Source organism: Bos indicus, chromosome 2, assembly GCF_029378745.1.
Source record: "Bos indicus isolate NIAB-ARS_2022 breed Sahiwal x Tharparkar chromosome 2, NIAB-ARS_B.indTharparkar_mat_pri_1.0, whole genome shotgun sequence".
NCBI lineage: Eukaryota > Metazoa > Chordata > Mammalia > Artiodactyla > Bovidae > Bos > Bos indicus.
Genome location: NC_091761.1, coordinates 1,846,713 through 1,869,553, shown reverse-complemented (window position 1 = coordinate 1,869,553; position 22,841 = coordinate 1,846,713). Strand labels below are relative to the sequence as shown.

Below are 22,841 nucleotides of genomic sequence, written 5' to 3'. Positions count from 1 at the left end.
TAATAGACATAAAACAGCCCCAGAACTCAAAGATTCAGCTCTGTCAAGGACTTGTGACTTCTCCTAACATGCCTGGAATCATGGGGCTCTGGGGTCCAGCTGCCTAAGCCCTACCCTGGGTGTGCCCTGCTGCCGCTGCTGCTAAGTCACTTCAGTCATGTCCAACTCTTTGCGACCCCATAGACGGAGGCCCACTAGGCTCTTCTGTCCCTGGGATTCTCCAGGCAAGAACACTGGAGTGGGTTAATTCTTCAGGCAAGAACACTGGAATGGGTTGCCAGCCCCTTCTCCAATGCGTGAAAGTGAAGTCGCTCAGTCGTCCCCTACTCTTAGCGACCCCATGGACTGCAGCCCACCAGGCTCCTCTGTCCAGGGGATTTTCCAGGCAAGAGTACTGGAGTGGGTTGCCATTGCCTTCTCTGGGTGTGCCCTAATGACTTTACATAGCCCAGTTACAGTTGGGCGTGCATGGGTGTCAGCAGGTGGAGTGGCCAGGTCAAAGCAGAACAAAAAAAGAGCAGAACTCACACACACAAAAAAAGTCTAATAACTTTAACTCCATAAAAATAAAAATGTGAGTGCCAACAGTAAAGAAGACCAATAAAAAACTAAGAAAAATACATTTTACAACCATATACATGGCAGCAGTGAGTTACTTTCCTTCACTTACAAAGTCGACTTACAACAGAAACAGCAATTATTTGGCAGTTTAGAGGAAAAGAAACATGAATGGGCAAAAAACTCATAAGCTACTCCATTTCTCTCTCAATTCAAATAACAAAATTCAAATCACAAGTTAACAACATTACCTATTATAGGGCCCCAGAAAGGAGAAAGCATAAGGGCAGGAATGAAAACTGCTGTAATCTTCTGGGAGGAGAATTTGACAATATCCATCCAAATTTTAAAGATTCATACACTCTGACCTAGCAACCTCACCATTCCTAGGAATATGCCTCCTTGATACACACATGCAGTTTCACCCACATATGCCTAACACTATCCCCAACCAGAGGCCCCTCCACACACGGCAGATAATCATACAGATGTGAAAAGGACTGAAGCAGAACAGTGTGTGCTAATGAACACACAGAGCTGATATCAACCAGCACAACTGTCTTCTGGAAGGTATCATAAAACTGTTAATAATGTGCAACTCTGAGGAGAGGAATGAGGCAATGCTGAGTGTCAGAAAAGAGGGTGAATACTCAGGCCTATTACAACTTTCTGTAATATTTAAGTTTTTAAAAACAACTTGCAAATGTATCATTTTATTTATTTATCTGTTTAATTCTTGGCTGCACTGGGTTCACTGCTGTCTGAGTGTTTTCTCTGCGTGTGGTGAGCAGGGGCTACCGTCCTCTCGAGGAGCACGGGTTCTGGGGCATGCATGCTGCAGCGCTCCTGACACACAGGCCCCGTAGTTGCAGCCTGTGGGCTCAGAGCATGGCCTCAGTAGTCGTGGCACACAGGCTTGAGCTCCCCGTGGCACGTGGGATCTTTCCAGGCCAGGGACTGAACACATCAACAGATACTATTTGGAGGCTGAAATTATGAGCTACTTTTGTTTTCTACTTTAGCATTTTTAGGTATTCTCTTAAGACACAGAAGTTTTGGAAGTTTGGCAAAACGGAGCACAAGCCCAAGTAGCCACCTCAAAAGGACAACTGAGTTCTCCCTCGTTTAATGTTTCCCACGCCCAAGTACGGCTCACGAGTCATCCTACATTTCAGCATCTTCAAAATGAATGTTCTTAGTCTCCCTGAAGTTTTTGCCAATTCATGCTGTTTGTCCTCACCAAGAAAGAAAAGATGTTTTTTCATCTTTCCCACATTTAGGTACTCAAAACATACAGTCCCAGATGAACTAGATGCACAGTCTCTTCTTTCTCCCAGAGGATGTGCGTGCTGCTTACTGCTGCTGATGGTGAGGGTACACGCCTGAGGCAGCTGACTGTTGAGAAGGCAGTGCTAACTGCTGAGCCACTGACTCACCCGACCAGGAAAATTCCCGCTAATGCAAGGTTTTCCATTAAGCAAAATGATGGGTTTCGTCATTACTTAAACCGAGTTGAACTAGTTTTCTGAAACTTGCAGCCTATAATAAGGGTACCCAACCCCCAGGAAGCAGACTGGTGTGGTCCATGACACAGCAGGAGGTGGGTGGCAGACAAGCAGAGCCTGCTACCCACAGCCCACTGGCCCCTACTCCACGAAAACAGTCCCTGGTGCCAAAAGACTGTTACGGGTGGCCTGTAATGTCCCTAAAACTATCATTTACTTCCAAAAGGATTTGAGGCAGAGAAATAATACTATTATATTTTCATTCAACAAATATTCTTTGAACATCTGATGTGTGCCCAGCCTTGCAGCAGACACTAAGGATAAAGCAGTGACCAAGCCAAAAGCCCAGCTTTTATGTTAGTTGACACTCTAATGGAAGAAAAAGATTAAACTTGTTAAAAGTTAAAAAGACAGGGGACGGATGTTATAGATGCCATCACATCTCTGCAGTGGTATTATTACCCCAAAACATAAAACTGAAGGGTATTCACTCATGGCAAATTCTGGATATTTATACTAAAACTTCCTACAATCATTAACAGAAACTCATTTATTTTCCTTTTCATATGAAAAGGAAAACAGTTGGGATTAGGCCAAAAATTGCCTGTAGGTACTGGGAGCCACCTAGTTTACAACACATACATAAAACCTGACTGAAATGCCGCCACACAACTTTGCTGGTGGATGTGGAACCAAGCGAACAGTGTAAAACTGTGGAGCAATAGGAAGGAGTTTCCCAAACTTCTCTGGCAAACTTTTTAAAATCTCTAGTGATTGATATTCCTTTGGCAACAAAATGTCAATTTGTTGACATTCATACTGGCCAAAATGGCAGCTCAGTCTAACACTGAAATTAACAGCAGCTTCATTTATTCACGGGTCTTCAAGAATCTGAGACCAACAACTTTATGTGCCTGTAAGATTAACACCCCAAGTTTGAGCAAGTTCCAGGGGTTGGTGATGGACAGGGAAGCCTGGCATGCTGCATTCGACAGGGTCGCAAAGAGTCGGACACAACTGAGTGACTGAACTGAACTGAAAATTAATATCCAGATTAATCCAGAACTGACCATTCACATCCTGGATCCACTAGCATCCAGGAAGATAAAGACTTAAAAAGAGAGTTCCTTAAGGATCGAGAACTTTCCAGTTATTTACTAACTGTATGCATCAATATTTGAGTTGCCAGATATCGTGCCTACGTTTTCTTTGGCATTTGCTTGGGCGTGAGGCTGGGGTTCTTTCACTTTTCAGGTAGATGTGACTCAAGGGGATGTCAACAAGAGAAAACTGAAAACCCAACTTGGAAATCAATTTCAGGCCACTTGAGGCAAGATTTAAAACAGGAATAAAACGGAAAAAAAAAAAAAAAAAAAAACTTCTACATAGGTAGGACAGCATTATAAATGTACCTCTGGCATGGCTAAATAGTTCAAAACTAATGAAGAAAGGGAAAGGTAGATTATTACAAGGTAGAGAGAAACTTAAACTGAAATTAGCAACAGAAACTCATGACTTTTTGAAAAAGGGTAATTGTTCTGCAGACTCAGGTAGCTTCTTATCTGGTATCATCCTGTCTACCCTTAGTCCTTATATGGAACAATCTTACATGCCCAGATATTTATCTCTAATACTGGTCTCCTCTAAAAGGAGCCTGTATTCCTTGAAAATGAGCTGGTTACAATTCAGGGACAAGATATCTCAAGATGTGCCTAAGATGTCTTATTGTCAAAAAACAAAGGTGCTCTCAAGAAAAGAAGTCAACCAGCTAAAGAAAGGGTATTTAATGGCCAAACTGTGACAACACAAGTGCCAATGTGAAAACAGTAATTACAGTTCATTAGAACCAACTGAGGCTAAAAGGCATCCTAAGTATAAAAATGATTAAAACCATACAGCCACATCACTGTAGAATGTGCTTGAGAAAACATACACTGTGACTTCAATTTCACAATGAAGGGGGTGGTGGTTAAAAAAAAACAGGTCAAACAAGTTGATTTGTGTAACTCCTTCCCCTTACTAAATAACTCAAAGTTACAGCATTAACAGTAAGAGATATTTGTTATTTACAGTCTAAGATGTTAGAATTTCTTTTTTAAGACAAAAAGTCTAGAGTTCTGAGTTAAGGACTCACATGTACTGAAACACAGGCAGCAGAGAAGATTGTAGGAACAGGCTACAAACCATCCAAAAACTTAAAAAGCAAGCTCTTTATCTCCATTAAAGAGGCGTGCTTCCTCTGTGTCTGCTAGCCTCTTCTGTCAGGTACCACGTTGGATATCACACGACTACCTGGAGCTATTGCCTCATTAGCAGGGGAATCCTCAGCCTCTGGCTCCCAACCCGTAAGTGAGACGTAACGCAACACAGACCCCAACAATGGGCCACAAAAAAGAGACCACAAGGGGAACAAGTACATAAACAAGAGCAGCTGCCTCTTCTGCTCCTAAATGACCCACCTTACCAATGCTGGACCACAGCTACATCTTTTTATCTACAGTCTGTCCCCTGCCAAGCTCCTCCAGTATATCCTGAGCCCTGATCACAGAGCGGAGGAGGAGGGATACTGCCCATCACTCAGCCTACTTGCCCTCAGCCTTGTAGAGCATTCACATGCCACTGCCCAAAACAGGTTTATCATCAGCCTAGACCAATTCCTGGTCCTGGATCCTGCTAGCCTGCCCTGCCTTGAGGTTACCTAGGACAGGATAACTCAGTGCTCAGAAGGGAAAAAGAAAAAAAGGCAGACTTTAAATATCCATCTTCCCATTTTTTCATCTACAGTATTTAGAAATATTACATATTTCTAGAAATCCACATTTCTTGGCACTAAACAATTCACATTGAGAATTACTCTCAAAGAGAGAAAACCCAACAGTGACATTAAAATGAGAATCCAAGACAAACGATCTATTAATAACGTAAAGATCACCCCTCCTGGTGACTGCTTTGCTATTTTCAACATTAATGACAAATTAAACGCCTAATCTGCTTTCTCAGGAAGTGAATTTTAGTTGCATAAATCCACAAAGGCAACAGAATGGCAACAGAAACAAAAGCAGATGAGTTGCTAAGAACATTGTGAAGGGTCTAAAGTAAATGAACAAGTAGTAACTAATAAATATAAAATTTAGCTTTCTCTGCTTTTCATGTGCTAACAATCAAAACATAGCAAGCCAACCCTAGTCACAGAACACTGTGAAGATTCAGGGTTTAGAAGTATGAGATAATTCTAAAGGTGGGGGAGATTATCAGAATTTACTGAAAGTCTTTAAGAAGAGTCACTAAGCCCTCTGACACATCCAGGCTACTATCCTCCCCAATCCTGAGGATTTCCCTTCTGGAAAGGCTGAAACACAGAGGATTTCTCTACTCTTGGTGACATCAGGGATAGCTCAGAGTGGAAGTGAGATGCCACACTTAGAGGAGTAACAGAGTAAGTGAACATCCTGAACTTCTTCTTCTCTTCCTTTACTTAACTCCCAGACTCTTCAGGTGTGGGCAAAGGCCACAGCCCAAGGCTCATTAATACTGATAAAATTTTTTTTTTTCTATAAAACAACTGGTCTCTGCCTAAAACCCTAGAAGAAAGCTCACCAAGTAGTAAACTTTAAACAAACATACAAACTTCCAGTCAGTATTTTTAACATCTTAAGTAGAAACAGCATGTATGTTCAGGCTTCTTAGGTAGTGCCAGTGGTAAAGAATCCGCCTGCCAACGCAGGAGATATCAGAGACACAGGTTTGATCCCTGGGTTGGAAAGACACTCTGGAGTAGGAATATCCCCTGGAGTGGCACCCTACTCCAGTATTCTTGCCAGGAGAATCTTTTGAACAGAGGTGCCTGGTGGGCTACCATCAATACGGCTACAGAGAGTAGGATCTGACTGAGAGTCTGAGCACAGCACATATGTTCAGGCATCTGAGAAAGCCTCGAGATAAGAGACTAAAAAATGTAAGATTAAAAAAAAAAAAAACCTGAAACTTCACAAGAATTAGAAACAACTGCAGGGAGCAAAGGAAAACTTTTAAGAAAGTTATTAGGTTTTTGAAAAAGTAACTGCAGTTTTTCACTGTTGAACTTTGCCATTTGATATTGAAATACATTCTTAAATAAAATGGTTATGTTATACATCATCTTAATGTGCATTTCTCAATTTATGTTTTTTGGCTAATGACTTATTCAGTTCAGTCGCTCAGTTGTGTCCGACTCTTTGCGACCCCATCAATCGCAGCACGCCAGGCCTCCCTGTCCATTACCAACTCCCAGAGTTTACTCAGACTCACGTCCATCGAGTTGGTGATACCATCCAGCCATCTCATCCTCTGTCGTCCCCTTCTCCTCCTGCCCCCAATCCTTCCCAGCATCAGAGTCTTTTCCAATGAGTCAACTCTTCACATGAGGTGGCCAAAGTACTGGAGTTTCAGCTTTAGCAACATTCCTTCCAAAGAACACCCAGGACTGATCTCCTTTAGGATGGACTGGTTGGATCTCCTTTCAGTCCAAGGGACTTGCAAGAGTCTTCTCCAGCACCACAGTTCAAAAGCATCAATTCTTCAGTGCTCAGCCTTCTTCACAGTCCAACTCTCACATCCATACATGACTACTGGAAAAACCATAGCCTTGACTAGACGGACCTTTGTTGGCAAAGTAATGTCTCTGCTTCTGAATATGCTATCTAGGTTGGTCATAACTTTCCTTCCAAGGAGTAAGTATCTTTTAATTTCATGGCTGCAATCACCATTACTTGCTGTTTATTTTATATTTATTTTAGACCATGGAAATGATGTTAGACAAAAAGCAAATTTGAGCTATTTTTCTTTCTCGAGTTCAAAATAGGTCATAAAAACTGTGGAGACAACTCAAAATATCAACAACCCATCTGGCCCAGGAACTGCTAATGAATATACAGTGCAATACTGGTTCAAGAAACTTTGCAAAAGAGATGAGAGTCTTGAAGATGAGGAATGCAGTGGCTAGCCATGAGAAGTTGATAATGACCAACTGCGAGCCATTACTGAAACTGATCCTCTTAAAACTACAGAATAAGTAGCCAAAGAACTCAACATCAACCACTCTATGGTCATTAGGCATTTGAAGCAAAATGGAAAGGTAAAAAAGCTCGATAAGTGCGTGCCTCATAAGCTGACCGCAAATCAAAAAAAAAGTTGATTTGAAGTGTTTGTCTTCTCTTACTGTACACAGCAACAACAATTTCACAACCTGATTGTGACATGGGACAAAAAGTGGATTTTATACAACTGGTGAAGACCAGCTCAGTTGGTGGACCGAGAAGCAGTTTCAAAGCACACCCAAAGCCAAACTTACACCAAAAAAACGTCATGGTCACTGTTTGGCAATCTGCTGCCAGTATGATCCACTACAGCTATCTGAATTCTGGCGAAACCATTACATCTGAGAAGTATACTAAGCAAATCGGTGAGGTGCACTGAACTGTCCCACAGTGGTCAACAGAAAGGGCCCAACTCTTCATGACAACACCCAGCTGCATGTCACACAACCAATGCTTCAAAAATTGAATGAATTGGGCTACAAAGTTTTGCCCCTTATGCCATATTCACCCGACCTCTTGCCAACCATCATTCTTCATGCATCTCAACAGTTTTTTGCAGGGAAAACGCTTCCACAACCAGGAGAAGGCAGAAAATGCTTTCCAAGAGTTCATCGAATCCTGAAGCATGGATTTTTATGCCACAGGAATGAACAAACTTATTTTTCATTGACAAAAATGTGCTGATTGCAATGGTTTCTATTTTGATTAATAAAGATGTATTTGAGCCTAGTTATAATGATTTAAAATTCATCGTCTGAAACCACAACTACATTTGCACCAACCTAATACTGTTATCAGAGAAATGACACACAATATTGTAGCAAAAAAAACAAAATGTTCTAAAATAGAAACACTCAGAGCTCTCAGTTTAAAATGATTAATCAAATCTAAAATACAAGAGCATAAAAGATCATGATGGAAGAACTCTCTCTGAAGGGGGGGTGGGGGGGAAGGCCAAGAAATGAAAAATAAATAAAGGATAACCCTGGATATAAAGCATTCTGCTTACAGGACAGTTTCATAAATGAACCCCAGAAAAAAGTAGAAAAAACACTATACAACATTTTCCAGAAGATGACAATGCATTTCTAGACACAAAAGCTTCACTGAGTGTCCAGCAAGATGAATTTTAAAAGATCCTCAGTAAGGTTTAATTGAAATTGCAGACTCTACAGACAAAAAATAGAACTTAAAACCTCCGGGGGGGTAGGCGCGGCAGAGTCACATAAAGGATAAACAAAGCATAAGGGCATTTTTATCAACAATATTGGAAGCTGGAAGGCAATGAATTAGTATCTTCAAAATGCTGAGAGAAAATTATTTTCAAGCCAGAATTCCATACCAAATTATTAATCAAATAGATAAAATAAGGACATTTACACACATGCTCAAAGACTTAAGATTTACCTTCCACGCACCGGACTCTGTTTCCAGAAGCTAGTGAAGAATGTATTCCACCATAATGAGAAAGGAACTAGGGAGCCAATAATGAACAAAGGGAAAGAAAATGCCCAGGATGAAGGTGAAGGAAGGTCACAGGAAGATAACTGTGCCACAGGCCTAGAAAAGAAACCAGTCCAGATTGGAGGACAGTGGAAAGGGACAGAAACTGACATTATCTAAGAGACTCTGGTAAACTCAATAAGTGTGTTTACAGGAGGCAAAAGTCTTCCATGGCAGGAAGTCAAAGATTACATCCAAATCAATAGCAATGTTATTGTATCTCAAATATAAAAAAAGGCAGCTAAAAAAACTAGTTGTCTCTAGTTGATGGAAAGGGAGTGGGTTTTTGACTCCCTTTTTAGGTTTAAAGTGCTATTTGGATTTTCAATTTATGTATATACATTATTTTGATAAATGTGAACATGTAGGCAATAATTTTAATTATTCTTAAATATATTTTTTAAAAATCCCTAAAAGAACACCATTTACCTGAACCTTCCTTCTAATAGTTCTTTGTTTTCAAAATGGAGAGAGAAACTTGTTATATTTTTAGGAATCAAAAATCATAAAGTATGATTCTGATAATATGCTTTTAAAAATTCATAGAACCTAATGCTTCAGAGTACAGGCTTTGAAGTCATAAGAACTGCTTTTAAATCCTGGCTCAATCACTTATAAATCACCTTGGGCAAGTTACTTAGCTTTTCCAAGCCTTAGTTTCTGTGAGAATACTAATATCTACTTGGATAAGATATTTGGAAAACTGGGTAAAATAGCTTGTGCTTGCATAGTGCGTGACAGTTACTAAAACCAACAAATGGTAGCTGCTCCCACAGCAATTATTTCTACTATTTTTGCTATTATTTCCCCACCATCCACCTAAAATTTGCCGAAAACATTCTAGAAGACAGAAGCACATAAGGCTGCTTCTCAAATGGCTTAGAAGACTTATTAAGATGCCCCTGGCTGTCAAAATTTGAACACATAGTAAAAGGAAGGGGAAAAAAAAACATAAACCAAAAAACCCTTCCCAGAATACCTAACTAAATTAGTCTCTGAAGAAACAGTAATAGCTTTCTGACATACCTTGCTGAATTTCACTTTCCGTGTGTGTTTGTGTATGTGTGCACACGCACACAAGCGTTTAATCACTCAATCGTGTCCGACTCTTTGTGACTTCACAGACTGTAGCCTGCCAGGCTCCTCTGTCCATGGGATTCTCCAGGAAAGAATACTGGAGGGGGTTACCATTCTCTTCTCCAGGCGATCTTCCCCACCCAGGGCTCAAATCCAGGTCTCCTGCACAGCAGGCAGATTCTTTACCTTCTGAGCCACCAGGGAAGCTATTATGTATACCCTGGAGTAGGATCTAATGCATAAACTAAAACTCGTTGGTTCTGCTGCTGCTGCTGCTGCTAAGTCACTTCAGTCGTGTCTGACTCTGTGCGACCCCATAGACGGCAGCCCACCAGACTCCGCCGTCCCTGGGATTCTCCAGGCAAGAACACTGGAGTGGGTTGCCATTTTCTTCTCCAATGCAGGAAAATGAAAAGTGACTGTGAAGTCGCTCAGTCATGTCCGACTCTTCATGACCCCATGGACTGCAGCCTACCAGGCTCCTCCGTCCATGGGACTTTCCAGGCAAGAGTACTGGAGTCGGGTGTCGTTGGTTCTACAGGACAGAATACCAGCAAACTAGCTGCATAATAGCCACATTACTCACATACCAATAAAACCTACAGAAAGTTTTAAAAATACAAATCATATTCAACATTTCATTTTTCGGGGGTGCACCTCTTGGCTTATGGGATCTTAGTTCCCCACCTAGAGATCAAACCCAGAACACACACCCTGCCCTCCCCACAACCTTGGGGCAGTGAGAGAACCCAGCCCTAACTGGTCCCTGGACTGCCAGGGAATTCCTCAAGTCAAGTTACTTTGAATATGAACTCAAATCACTTTAAAAATAATTGAATCCTAAAGAGGACCAATTTAAAAGACGGAAAGAAAATTGCCTTTGGAATCTGACAGTTCTGAACTAAAAGCCCACTTTACCTGGCTCATTTAGTTAGCACGGTCTACCTGTCTACCTTTTCAAGGAATATGACTACCTCAAGAGTGGTATCTGGAGACTTCCCTCACAGTCCAGTGGTTAAGACTCCAAGCTCTCACTGCCAAGAGCAGTTCAATCCCTGGCTGGGGAACTAATATCCCACAGTCGCACAGCTGGGCAAAATTTTTTAAAAAGTGTTATCTGTTGTTTCTGTACCTACACATTTCACAAATTCACTCCCTGAGATTATCAGATAATTTACTTACTAGGGGCTTCCCTCAGAGAAGGCAATGGCAACCCACTCCAGTACTCTTGCCTGGAAAATCCAATGGACGGAGGAGCCTGGTAGGCTGCAGTCCATGGGGTCGCTAAGAGTTGGATACGACTGAGCGACTTCACTTTCACTTTTCACTTTCATGCATTGGAGAAGGAAATGGCAACCCACTCCAGTGATCTTGCCTGGAGAATCCCAGGGACGGCGGAGCCTGGTGGGCTGCCGTCTATGGGGTCGCACAGAGTCAGACACGACTGAAGTGACTTAGCAGCAGCAGCAGCAGGGGCTTCCCTGGCAGCTCAGACGGTAAAGAGTCTGCCTGCAATGTAGGAAACCCTGGGTGGGGAAGATCCCCTTGAGAAGGGAATGGCAACCCACTCCAGTATTCTTGCCTGGAAAATCCCACAGACAGAGGAGACAATCCATGGGATCCCATAAGAGTTGGACACGACTGAGTGATTAACACTTTCACTTTCAGAGGAACTAGTATTTTAGCTGTAAAATTACTGCCTTATCAAAAGAAGGAAAACTGTTCTTCAAGGACTCCAAAACAACACAGGGGACAAGGATTGGGTAATCTATCATTCAGAGGTCAGTTCATATTTGGTGTTGGCCATTTCACATACCAATCAATTTTCAATAACAAACCCAATACAAGCACTCACCAAAGGACAGACAGACTAAAACAAAGAGGCAAGTCCAATACTCTGTACTCAGGATCAAATTAAGAAGCAAATATACAGCCAATAAAATACGACTGATTCAACTAGCCCACTTTTTGTAACTTTTTAAAGAATATTTATTTGGCTGCGCCAGTCTTAGCTGTGGCATGCAGGATCTTCCATCTTCATTTTTATTCCAGCACGCAGGATCTTTAGTTGCAGCATGTGGATCTAGTTCTTTGACCAGGGATTGAACCCCAACCCTGGGAGTGCAGAGTCTTAGCCACTGGACCACTAGGGAAGTCCTTTTGTAACATTTTTAATAGTTTATTTTACTCAGCAGTTTTTGGTAGTTACTGACATTAATAAAGTAATTCTTTAATTTCTTTAGACATCCAGTAAGAAACAAAAAAGAGGACTGGAGAAAGAACCCAAATATTAATGTAGGGTAGCATCCTGGTAAGTACAGCAAACCTTCTAGAGTGAATCAAGAAAAACCTCTATTTTCCCAAGAAGTAATATGACTACCTCAAGAAGGTATCTGTTCTTTCTACACCACTTACGTATACATTTCACAAATTCCGTGCCTGAGATTATCAGGTTATTTACTTACAGAATATGCTAACACCATTAAAAACATGCTAGTAAAGAAATGGCGTTAGGTTCTGAGTTCTTTTCTGCAATCTCCTTCAGTAAGCATTTACTGACCACCTATATTGCGCCAGACACTCTCACCTGCCAGGATAATCCTGCAACATATGTTTGATTCCTGCTCTCAAGAGATTTGAGGGGCAGTGGGGGGAAGGGCCGGGGCATTAGTTGAGTCATCACTACCACACAAGAGTAAACACTAATCACAGGGAAGACCAGACAAGCACCTGCCCAGCTCTCTCCCCAACAACCACCTTCTATCAATAACCATCAGACCAGTCCAACCCAGCCCAGGGTTAAGAACTTCCTGGGCCCAGGGGACGTGCTGAGCACAAGAGAACCAGCTGCAGGAGCAGTCTTGCTGCATATGCACATAAACACATCTATTGTACTTTGGTCATTATTTGTCAGACAAACATTAAGGGTCGTAAACAAACAAGTAGTTAACACGTAATTAGCTCGGGGCCCTAATTCCCTCTCCCCTCGTGACTGAGACAAGTCACTTCCTGCACTTTTGAGGAACTGGTCTCCTCAAAGTCCATCAAGACCCAGGAACTTCCCTTCCTTTAGACAAAAGCGCTGCTCCCTCTGGCAGTGGCTCTACCCGGTTCAATTCAGAAAAGACATTTAAAAAAACGAAAGCTTCTCAAGAGTCAATTCCAACATGGTTTAAAATTAACCATGTCCCCCTAGATTTTTTTGATACTGTGACCGTCTCACCTCATTCCTTTCCCCCGCTCACCCTGGAAACCTGGAATTTTACTATTCGGTCATTTATAAACACGTTCCTGTGTAAGTTACCCTACTTTTGAGGTAAAAGAACAAAAAACACTACTCTGACGCGAAATGAAAACCCCTGAGCTTTGAGGTTCCTAATGTAATTAGCAGGTGAGACAATCAACTGTCAAAAAAAAGACATAATACAATTAGGAGCACGTAAAACTTAAGACACTGCAAAACCGAGAGTAGATGAAAACAAGCGGAGAAGGGCCCCACACGGGAGCGCAAAGCTTCAATGCCATTCCAGATTCCTTCTTAAGGAGGATGACCTCCGGGTGAGAGGAGAACCAAAGAGTCCAAATCCCCTAGGCCGGCGGGACAGCAGGGCCGGAGTTCTGCGCCCACACTGCAGATGGGCAGCGGGCCGGCGGGGGGCACCTGCAGGAAGCGGGGCAGCAGCAGGAGCTCTCCAGTTGGCCGGGCGGCTCCAGGGGAAGCTCTAGAGAGGGAGGGAAGGAGCCGCTGGGGGGTCAGCTCGGATGGGGCGCGGCCGCGCAGCTCCAAGGGAGGCTCCAGGAGAGAAAAAAGGGACGAAAGGAGGGGGGTTTCCTCTGGAGAAGACCCAGGCGTACGGCTACAGCAGAGGATCGGAGGGGTGGAGCGCGGCGGTCTGGAAGGGGGGTCCGATTGGAAGAGGCGAAGGCGGCGGCTCTCGGACAAGCTTGGGAGGGCCCGGGGGAAGGAGGGAAGCAGAGAAGCAGGGTGACACGGAGGAGAAAGGAAGGGGACACGGAGGAGAAAGGAATGGGAGGGGAAGGGCTCGGGCGGGGCTGGGGCGGATGGGCCTCTCCAAAGGAGGCTCCGGGGGGACCGCCGCCGGGGTGGGGAACGGAGGGCGCGGGCCTGGGGTCTCCTCGGATAGGTGCAGGGTGGATGGGCCCGGCCTGAGGAGGTCTGGGTCACAGAAGTCGGACACGAATATTCACCTGGAAAGCCTCCGGCCACCACCGTGCACGGAAACAGGTCCGAAGCGAAAGGACACTGCCGGGTTACTCTGCACCGGCGGCCTCACGCTGGCGTCCCGGCCGCCGTCAGACGTCACGCCTCCCCGGCGCGCATGCGCAGGGGTCAAGGCAGGGCGGGGGTGCGGCGGGGCCCAAAGAAGCCTGATTAATGGGGGCGGCGTGGGCAGGGTCAGGCTTAAGTTTTAACTGAAAAGGAACAGTAGACTCCCCTGACATTGCTTGTAAATACCACTTTCTCGCAAAAGGAGCTGGGCAGGGCTCTTGAGAGATACCGGTGACTCTAGAACTGGGGCAGGGAAAGTACGACTGAGCCTGCAGCATCCCACAGCGCCGTAAGTCAGGAATGCTCAAAAATACGTGTAGGTGTGTCAAGGGACAAAGGACTCAACCTGCAAGAGCTCCCAGTGCCCAAACCTGGCACAGTTATAATTTAGAATATAAAGTAAGTATACCAGAGTCTATTCTGCTGTAAATAAATAAATATATTATTTGGGAAGGGAGCTAATTCTTCCTTATAGAAGAATTCTATTGAATCACACTCCATCCAGAGGATTTAGTAATTGCCACCCACCCACCCATGAGCATGAGCTGTGCATAGTCATTTCCTCCCAGGGTTGGCAAAAGGAAAAATTACTTAAAGCTGAAGAAACCTTTCAAACACTACTCAACCACATGATCAAGGTTAACAAACACAGCAATGTCTTTTTGGTAGTATTTACCCTTGATATGACATAATGACAAGGTCACTTTTCCTACAGTCTTACTCCCCCGGAAAAGCATAGCCCTAGTCTTAACTATGAGAAGAACATCAGACAAATCTCACTTGAGGGATATTCCACAAAATGCTTCACCAGTATTCCTCAAAACTCAAGTAGTGAAAAACAAAGAAAGACTGAGAAACTCACATGCAATGTAGTGTGCTGGATGGGATCCTGTAACAGAATAAAAAAAAAAAAAAGATGTTAGTGAAAGAATTCATAAATTCCAAATTCTTATTTTAGTTAACAGTAATTATTAGCCATTTTTAGTCCTGACAATTGTACCATGGTTATGTAAGATAATACCTTACCTTAGGGGAAACTGAGAGACAGAAATACTCTTTCAGTATCCTGGGTCATGCTGACTGTCTCAGTAGAGCTGCACGTCTAACTCTGACTACCTTCAGTGTTAGATGTCTTTCAGAGCTTGGATTTGGAGGGTCCAAAAATACACTAGCATGTTGTCTTTGAGTGACAGGACTCCGGATGACTTATTTCTTCTTCCTGCTTTTCTGTACTTTCGAAATTTTCTTTAATGAATCAGTGAAACAACTTAAAAACCACTTTTAACAAATTAACAAGAAAAAGTAGTAGTTGAGTCCAGATATAGGTAGATAGATGTTCTGGGAAGTGGAGCAGGTACACCTGTTAGTAAGTTTTCTGCTTTAGTAAAATTGGCTTTCTGTCCAAGCTTGCTGACAAGAAAAGTACAGGAGGGAGAAAGCTAACCTTGGGTGAAAGTGAAGTCACTCAGTCATGTCCAACTCTTTGTGAACCCATGGACTGTAGCCTACCAGGCTCCTCTGTCCATGAGATTTTCCAGGCAAGGGTACTGGAGTGGGTTGCCATTTCAAGTCACACATTTCCCAATACTGAATATGTAGCCAATACTGAAAGCTGTGCTTTAGGGAACCACACTGGAACTGTTTCCATCAGTTGCCTGACTCCTTGGCTCCAATAATTGTGTGGTACTCAACTCAAGCAAACCAAACTATGACCTGATTAGCCCCACTTCCCAATTACTAGTACTGCTTTATATTGAAACTGAAAGTGATAAGTTCTTGTGGTTAAAAAAGAATGTCTAGATAACACATGGAACTTGCCTGGTGGTCCAGTGGTTAAGAATCCACCTGCCAGTGCAAGGGACACGGGTTTGATCGCTCATCTGAGAAGATTCTACATGCTGCAGGGCAACGAAGCCCATGCTCCACAACCACAGAGCCCACGCTCTAGAGCCAGAGAGCTGCAAGTACTGAGACCCGAGCCCGGAGAGCCAGTCCTCCTCAGCGTGAGAAGCCACTACAGTGAGAGACCCGCACACCACAAAGAAGAGTAGCCCCTAATCGCTGAAACTAGAGACCAGCAAGGAAAACCCAGCACAGCCAAAAATAAATTTTAAAAAATTTAAAAATAGGACATGAAGTAAAATGTCATCTCCCTGCCACACCCCACGTAATCTGGAATGAGAATCTTCCAAGCAACAGGAGGTAATAGACATATAGACATTCTTTTATTTCCCACTTCCTTTACCTGTTCTAAATGAATCACAACTGCTCCTCTTCTATTTATGGATTACTGTCCCCCCTGCCCGCCCCCCGCAGTATCTGTCTATCTAAAGCAGAGGTACCACTTGGGGTAGAGCAGTGGAACTTCACCAGCTTCACAGTTTTCATCAGTACCCCAAATCCCTCCCAATTGACATACAAAATACAATTCTAGTGAGAACTGACTGTGGGGCAAGTCAAAGCGAAGTCCAACCCAGAACAGAAAGCTCTTCCACCAAACTTGATACACTTTTGCTCCTACTATGAGGAAGTGCTGGAACTGCCTCTATTGGTAGGAAACAAGTTTTTGTACACTTAGATTTGACTTTATTTCGCCCTCAACATCTACTGAGAAGCCTAGGCTTTCTTCAGTTGAGTTCATTTCTTCTGAGGAGATCAGTTGGGTTTTCGCTCACTATCAACATGAAACTAACATCATACAAGAATGGGGAAGACAGATGAGGTCCAGCTGTGGCACAGGCAGCCTTGCAGTTACTATTCCTGTTTCCAGGTTCATTTCTCACCACCTTTCCCCTCTGCCCCCATCACACCTGCTCTGGGTTGCAGCTTTTTCTACGTATTTGAATTATCCACTTGAAAGTGAGGCCCTTCCCTCCCCAACTGCATGCACCAGGGCCTCTACTGATGCTTCAGTTTTCTCTGATGTCTATTATTTTTTAAACATTTATCATCTATTTCATAAAAGTCTAAGGAGAAATGGAGAAGTATGTTCTTTATCTGCCATCTTGAATCAGAAGCCTCCAACCCCAATTGCTTTCTTTTGTGATCAGTTATCTCAAATTTTCAGTTAACTGACAGTGTCCTTTAACTTGTTTTCTGAAACTATTAGGGACTTTTAAAAATACCTTCTTGGGGGACTCCCCTGGTGGTCCAGTGGTTAAGAAGCCACCTGCTAATGCAGGGACACCGGTTTGGTCTCTGGTCAGGGACGCTTCCACATGCCGCGAGGCAACTAAGCCCGTCAGTGTGCCTGTGTCAGCACACTAAAGCCCTCGGGCCTCAGCAGTGGGACGCAGTGCACGGACAAGCTTGTGCACCACGCACTGCCACTAGAGAGCAGCCCCCGCTTGCCCCCACTAGAAAAAATCCACACGCAGGACCAAAGACCCAGTGCAGCCAAAAAAAACTTTGGGGGACTTCCCTGGTGGTCCAGTGGCTAAGACTCTGAACTCCCAAAGCAGGGGGCCTGAGTTTGATTCTAGTCAGAGAACTAGACCCCACAGCTAAGACCCAGTGCAGTCAAATAAATAAATAAATATTGAAAAATAATTTTTAAAATAACTTTTCTTTTACCTTAACAGGGCCTTGGAAGGGAAGAGATATAGATCTCTGTGTTCATCCCAACTTGCAAAACCAGAACAGAGGTATATGTTGCCTCCAAAAACGTTGCCTCCAGCTAGTGAACAGAAAACAATATTTTCCTACTAAACCCTCAATTATTTTCTTGTCAATATCAGATCAGATCAGTCACTCAGTCGTGTCCGACTCTTTGCGACCCCATCAATCGCAGCATGCCAGGCCTCCCTGTCCATCACCAACTCCCGGAGTTCACCGAGACTCATGTCCATTGAGTCAGCGATGCCATCCAGCCATCTCATCCTCTGTCGTCCCCTTCTCCTCCTGCCCCCAATCCCTCCGAGCATCAGAGTCTTTTCCAATGAGTCAACTCTTCACATGAGGTGGCCAAAGTACTGGAGTTTCAGCTTTAGCATCATTCCTTCCAAAGAAAGCCCAGGGCTGATCTCCTTCAGAATGGACTGGTTGGATCTCCTTGCAGTCCAAGGGACTCTCAAGAGTCTTCTCCAACACCACAGTTCAAAAGCATCAATTCTTCGGCGCTCAGCCTTCTTCACAGTCCAACTCTCACATCCATACATGACCACAGGAAAAACCATAGCCTTGACTAGACGAACCTTTGTTGGCAAAGTAATGTCTCTGCTTTTGAATATGCTGTCTAGTTTGGTCATAACTTTCCTTCCAAGGAGTAAGCGTCTTTTAATTTCATGGCTACAGTCACCATATAGTTGACAGGAAAAAACACTGACTCCAATAAAAAAAACAGGCAAAGGGTATATGAATAAATCATTCCTATAAGAAAACATGCAAATATAACAAATATTTTTAAATGACTCTTGGCTGGAATCTAACAAATGCAAATTAAAACAAATGAAATATCAATTTTCAGTGATAATTTTAAAAAGATTTTTAGTGAAATACTCAATAGAAGTGATAGGGACAGAGTTAAAGGGACAAAGCAGGTGATTAAGTAGTTAATCCCACTTGGAGATTAAAGTACAAAAAAGTATGAGACACCCCTGTAAGTTAATGATTACTCAAGAAAACAAGTATACTTAAGTACAAAACCAAGCAGGCTTGCTTAGCAATAAAACCATGCATCAGAAGCATGAGACATGACCCAAAACAGTAAAACAATGGTGGTAAGATCCATAGCCTGCTCACAGAGCTCAGTGTTAATGACCCCTAGCACATGCTCTCTGTGTACATAAAAAATAATTTATGGTAAGCTGACATTTTAAAGTGAAAGACCCTCATTGTACTAAGACCTGAAATTATTTTTTCATAGTGCCATGATAGTCCTGGCTTGACAATGTAGGGAAAATAAAACTCTCCTGCCCAACCTGGAAGAGGAACTGATGATGGAAACCTGATGTCCTTCTACTCATGGTTGAGGAAGAAGGTGGTTTTTCTCCCTCCCTACTTTTCCTTTGATTATAAAATCGTAGCCCACTAAGTTCTCCCTCTCACACCACTGCTTGTAAGCCTCACAAGCATCCCACTATAATAAATCACTTCTTTCCTAGTTGGAGCTTCAAGTAACTTATTTGTTGAATCAGATAGTAATAGTTTTTGAATATTAGAAGAATAGTTTTGTGCTATACAAGATATGACACCTACATATACTATCCCTTTAAATTCTTCATCTTTATTTACAATAAATAGTATTAACAATACTATTTCAATCATGTACATAAATCCGTAAAATTAGCAAAGCAAGGAATCAAGCCCTGATCACTACTATCCCATGAGTTGCATTCCTGCCATGGTGCGTTTCAGGCTCTAGAGGCAGTACTGTGAAAGGGACAGAGGAAGGGAGCCCACAGCCAATTATTAATATAATAGCTCAGAGTTTCCACCTGGCAAAGCCCAGAGCTCCCCAAACCCTTAGGGAACAGGCAACAAGAAAGTAATTAGAAAAGTTTGAATTGTATTATTCCTTTTGTTTTTACATCAAGTTCCTATAATTCAATGTTTAACAAAGTCTGGCTTGCCAAATTCCTGAAAACATACTCTTGGATTCCCAGAGATGGTGCAAGCACTGAAAGCAACCTGCACACCACTGAGCCTGAATAGCCATCGTTCTCCTAAGGAGTGCCATGTTGTCTTATCCCAAGTTTTGGTTGTTCTCGATAAAGCTGCTATGAACATTTCTGTACAACTCTTTTCATGGAAGAATGCTTTCATTTTTCTTTGGTGGATACCTTCAATTTCCTGGCTGATAGGATAGGTGTACAGGTGTGTGTTTTTCTAAAGAAATGACCAGAGCTTTTTCCAAAATGATTATACCATTTTATATTCTGCAAAATATGAAAATTTTATTTCTTTTTAATTGTATAACATGTGATACATTCTGTTGTTGTTGTTCAGTCGCTAAGTTGCATATGACTATGACCCCACAGACGCCAGGTTCTACTGTCCTCCACTATCTCCCAGAGTTTACTCAAATTCATGTCCATCAAGTCAGTGATGCTACTTTACTATCTCATCCTCTGCCACCCCGTTCTCTTTTTGCCTTCAATCTTTCCCAGCATCAGGGTCTTTTCTGATGAGTTGGCTCTTCACATCAGATGGCCAAAATACTGGAGCTTCAGCTTTAGCATCAGTCCTTCCAAAGAATATTCAGGGTTGATTTTCTTTAGGATTGACTGGTTTGATCTCCTTGCAGTCCAGGGGAGTCTCAAGAGTCTTCTCCTGCACCACAATTCAAAAGCATTTATTCTTCAGCACTCAGTCTTGTTTATGGTCCAACACTCACATTTGTACATGACTACAAGGAAAACCATAGTTTTGACTAGACAGAACTTTGTTGGCAAAGTGATGTCGCTGCTTTTTAATATGCTGTCTAGGTTTGTCATAGCTTTCCTTCCAAGGAACAAGCGTCTTTTAATTTCATGGCTGCAGTCACCATCTACAGTAATTACGGAGCCCAGGAAAATAAAATCTGTCATTGCTTCCATTCTTCCCCCTTCTATTTGCTGAGAAGTGATGGGGCTGGATGCCATAATATTAGTTATTTTTGATGTCGAGTTTCAAGCCAGTTTTGGGACTCTTTTTCACCCTCATCATGAGGCTCGTTAGTTCCTCTTCACTTTTTGCCATTAGAATGGTATCATCCGCATATCTGAGGTCCTTGATATTTCTCCTGGTAATCTTAATTCCTTCGCTGAATCACAAGCTGGGTTGCTGGCATTTCACATGATGTACTCTGCATATAAGTTAAATAACCAGGGTGACAATATGTAGTTTTGTCATACTCCTTCCTCAATTTTGAACCAGTCAACTATTCCATATCTGGTTCTAACTCTTGCTTCTTAATGCACATACCAATTTCTCAGAAGACAGGTAAGGTGGTCTTGTACTCCCATCTGTTTAAGAATTTTCCACAGGTTGTTATGATTCACATAGTCAAAGGCTTTAGCCTAGATAATGAAGCAGCAGCAGATGTTTTTCTGGAACTCCTTTGCTTTCTGCATGATCCAATGAATGTTGGCAATTTGATCTGTGGTTCCTCTGCCTCTTCGAAACCCAGCTTGTACATCTGAGAGTTCTTGGTTCACATACTGCTGAATCCTAGCCTGAAGGATTTTAAGCATAACCTTGCTAGCATGTGAAGTAAGTGCAATTGTATGGTAGGTTGAACATTCTTTGGCATTGCCCTTCGGGATTGGAATGAAAACTGACCTTTTCCAGTCCTGTGGCCACTGCTGAGTTTTCCAAATTTGCTGGCATATTGAGTGCAGCACTTTAACAGCACCATCTCTTAGGATCTGAAATAGCTCAGCTGGAATTCCATCACCTCCACTAGATTTGCTCACAGAAATGCTTCTTAAGGCCTACTTGACTTCAGACTCCACAATATATGGCTCTAGGTGAGTGACCACACCATTGTGGTTATGTGGGTCATTAAGACCTTTTTTGGTATAGTTCTGTATATTCTTGCCACCTCTTCTTAATCTCTACTGCTTCTAGTAGGTCTTACCTTTTCTGTCCTTTATCATTCCCATCCTTGCATAAAATGTTCCCTGATATCTCCAATTTTCTTGAAAGGATCTCTAGTCTTTCCCATTCTATTATTTTCCTCTATCTCTTTGCATTGTTCATTTGAGAAGGCATTTTTATCTCCCTTGCTCTTCTCTGGAAGTCTGAATTCATTTGAGTATATCTTTCCCTTTCTCCCTGCCTTTTTTTCCTCTTCTTTCCTTAGCTATTTGTAAAACCTCCTCAAACCAGTTTGCCTTTTTGCACTTCTTTTTTTGTGGGATGGTTTTGGTCACTACCAATGTGGGAGACCTGGATTTGATCCCTGAGTTGGGAAGATCCCCTGCAGAAAGGAATGGCTACCCAATCCGGTATTCTGGCCTGGAGAATTCCATGGACTGTATAGTCCATGGGGTCGCAAAAAGTCAGACACGACTGAGTGACTTTCACTTTCAGCTTTCTTGTACAATGTTACAAACTTCCATCCATATTTCTTCAGGCACTCTGTCTACCAGATCTAATCCCTTGAATCTATTAGTCACCTCCAGTGTATAATCATAGGGAATTGACCTAATAATAGGTCATACTTGAATGGCCTAGTGGTTTTCCATGTGCTCACTCAGTCATGTATGACTATTTGTGACCTTGTGGACTGTAGACTACCTGGCTCCTCTGTCCATGGGATTATCCAGGCAAGAATATTGGAGTGAGTTGCCATTTCCTCCCAGGCAAGAATATTGGAGTGAGTTGCCATTTCCTCATCCAAGGGATTTTCCCAACCCAGGGATCAAACCCATGTCTGCTGTGTCTCCTACATTGGCAGGCAGATTCTTTACCACTGAGCCACCTGAGAAGCCCAGTGATTCTCCCTGCTTTCTTCAATTTCAGCCTGAATTTTGCAATAAGGAATTCATGATATGAGCCTCAGTCATCTCCTGGTCTTGTTTTTACTGATTGTAGAGAGCTTCTCAGGCTTCCAGTGCAAAGAACATAATCAACCTGATTTCAGTATTGACCACGTGGTTATGTACATATGCAGAGTCATCTCTTAGGTTGTGGGAAATGAGTGTTTGCTATGACCAGTGTGTTATTTGACAAAACTTTGTTAGCCTTTGCCCTGTTTCAATTTGTACTCCAAGGCCAAACTTGCCTGTTATTCCAGGTGTCTCTTGACTACCTACTTTTGCATTCCAATTCCCTATGACAAAAATTACATCTTTTTGAGGAGGGGGGCGGTTGTTAACTCTAGAAGGTGTTGTATGTCTTCATAGAACT

General features: G+C 42.7%; 1 protein-coding gene across 4 annotated transcripts in view; it reads right to left on the bottom strand.

Moving 5' to 3' along the window:
• The window catches only part of PLEKHB2 (pleckstrin homology domain containing B2), a 50,164-nt gene extending 35,275 nt beyond the window's left edge, over positions 1–14,889 (bottom strand). For 2 of the 4 annotated variants that reach the window (XM_019968819.2, XM_019968836.2), the window contains exon 1: positions 13,928–14,044. The gene's annotated coding sequence lies outside the window, so the exon portion shown is untranslated. Of the gene's footprint in view, positions 1–8,545; positions 8,663–13,927; positions 14,045–14,871 lie in introns of those variants that run through there. The other 2 variants (XM_070801523.1, XM_070801529.1) reach the window with 2 other exon arrangements.
• Between the last annotated feature and the right edge of the window lie 7,952 nt (positions 14,890–22,841).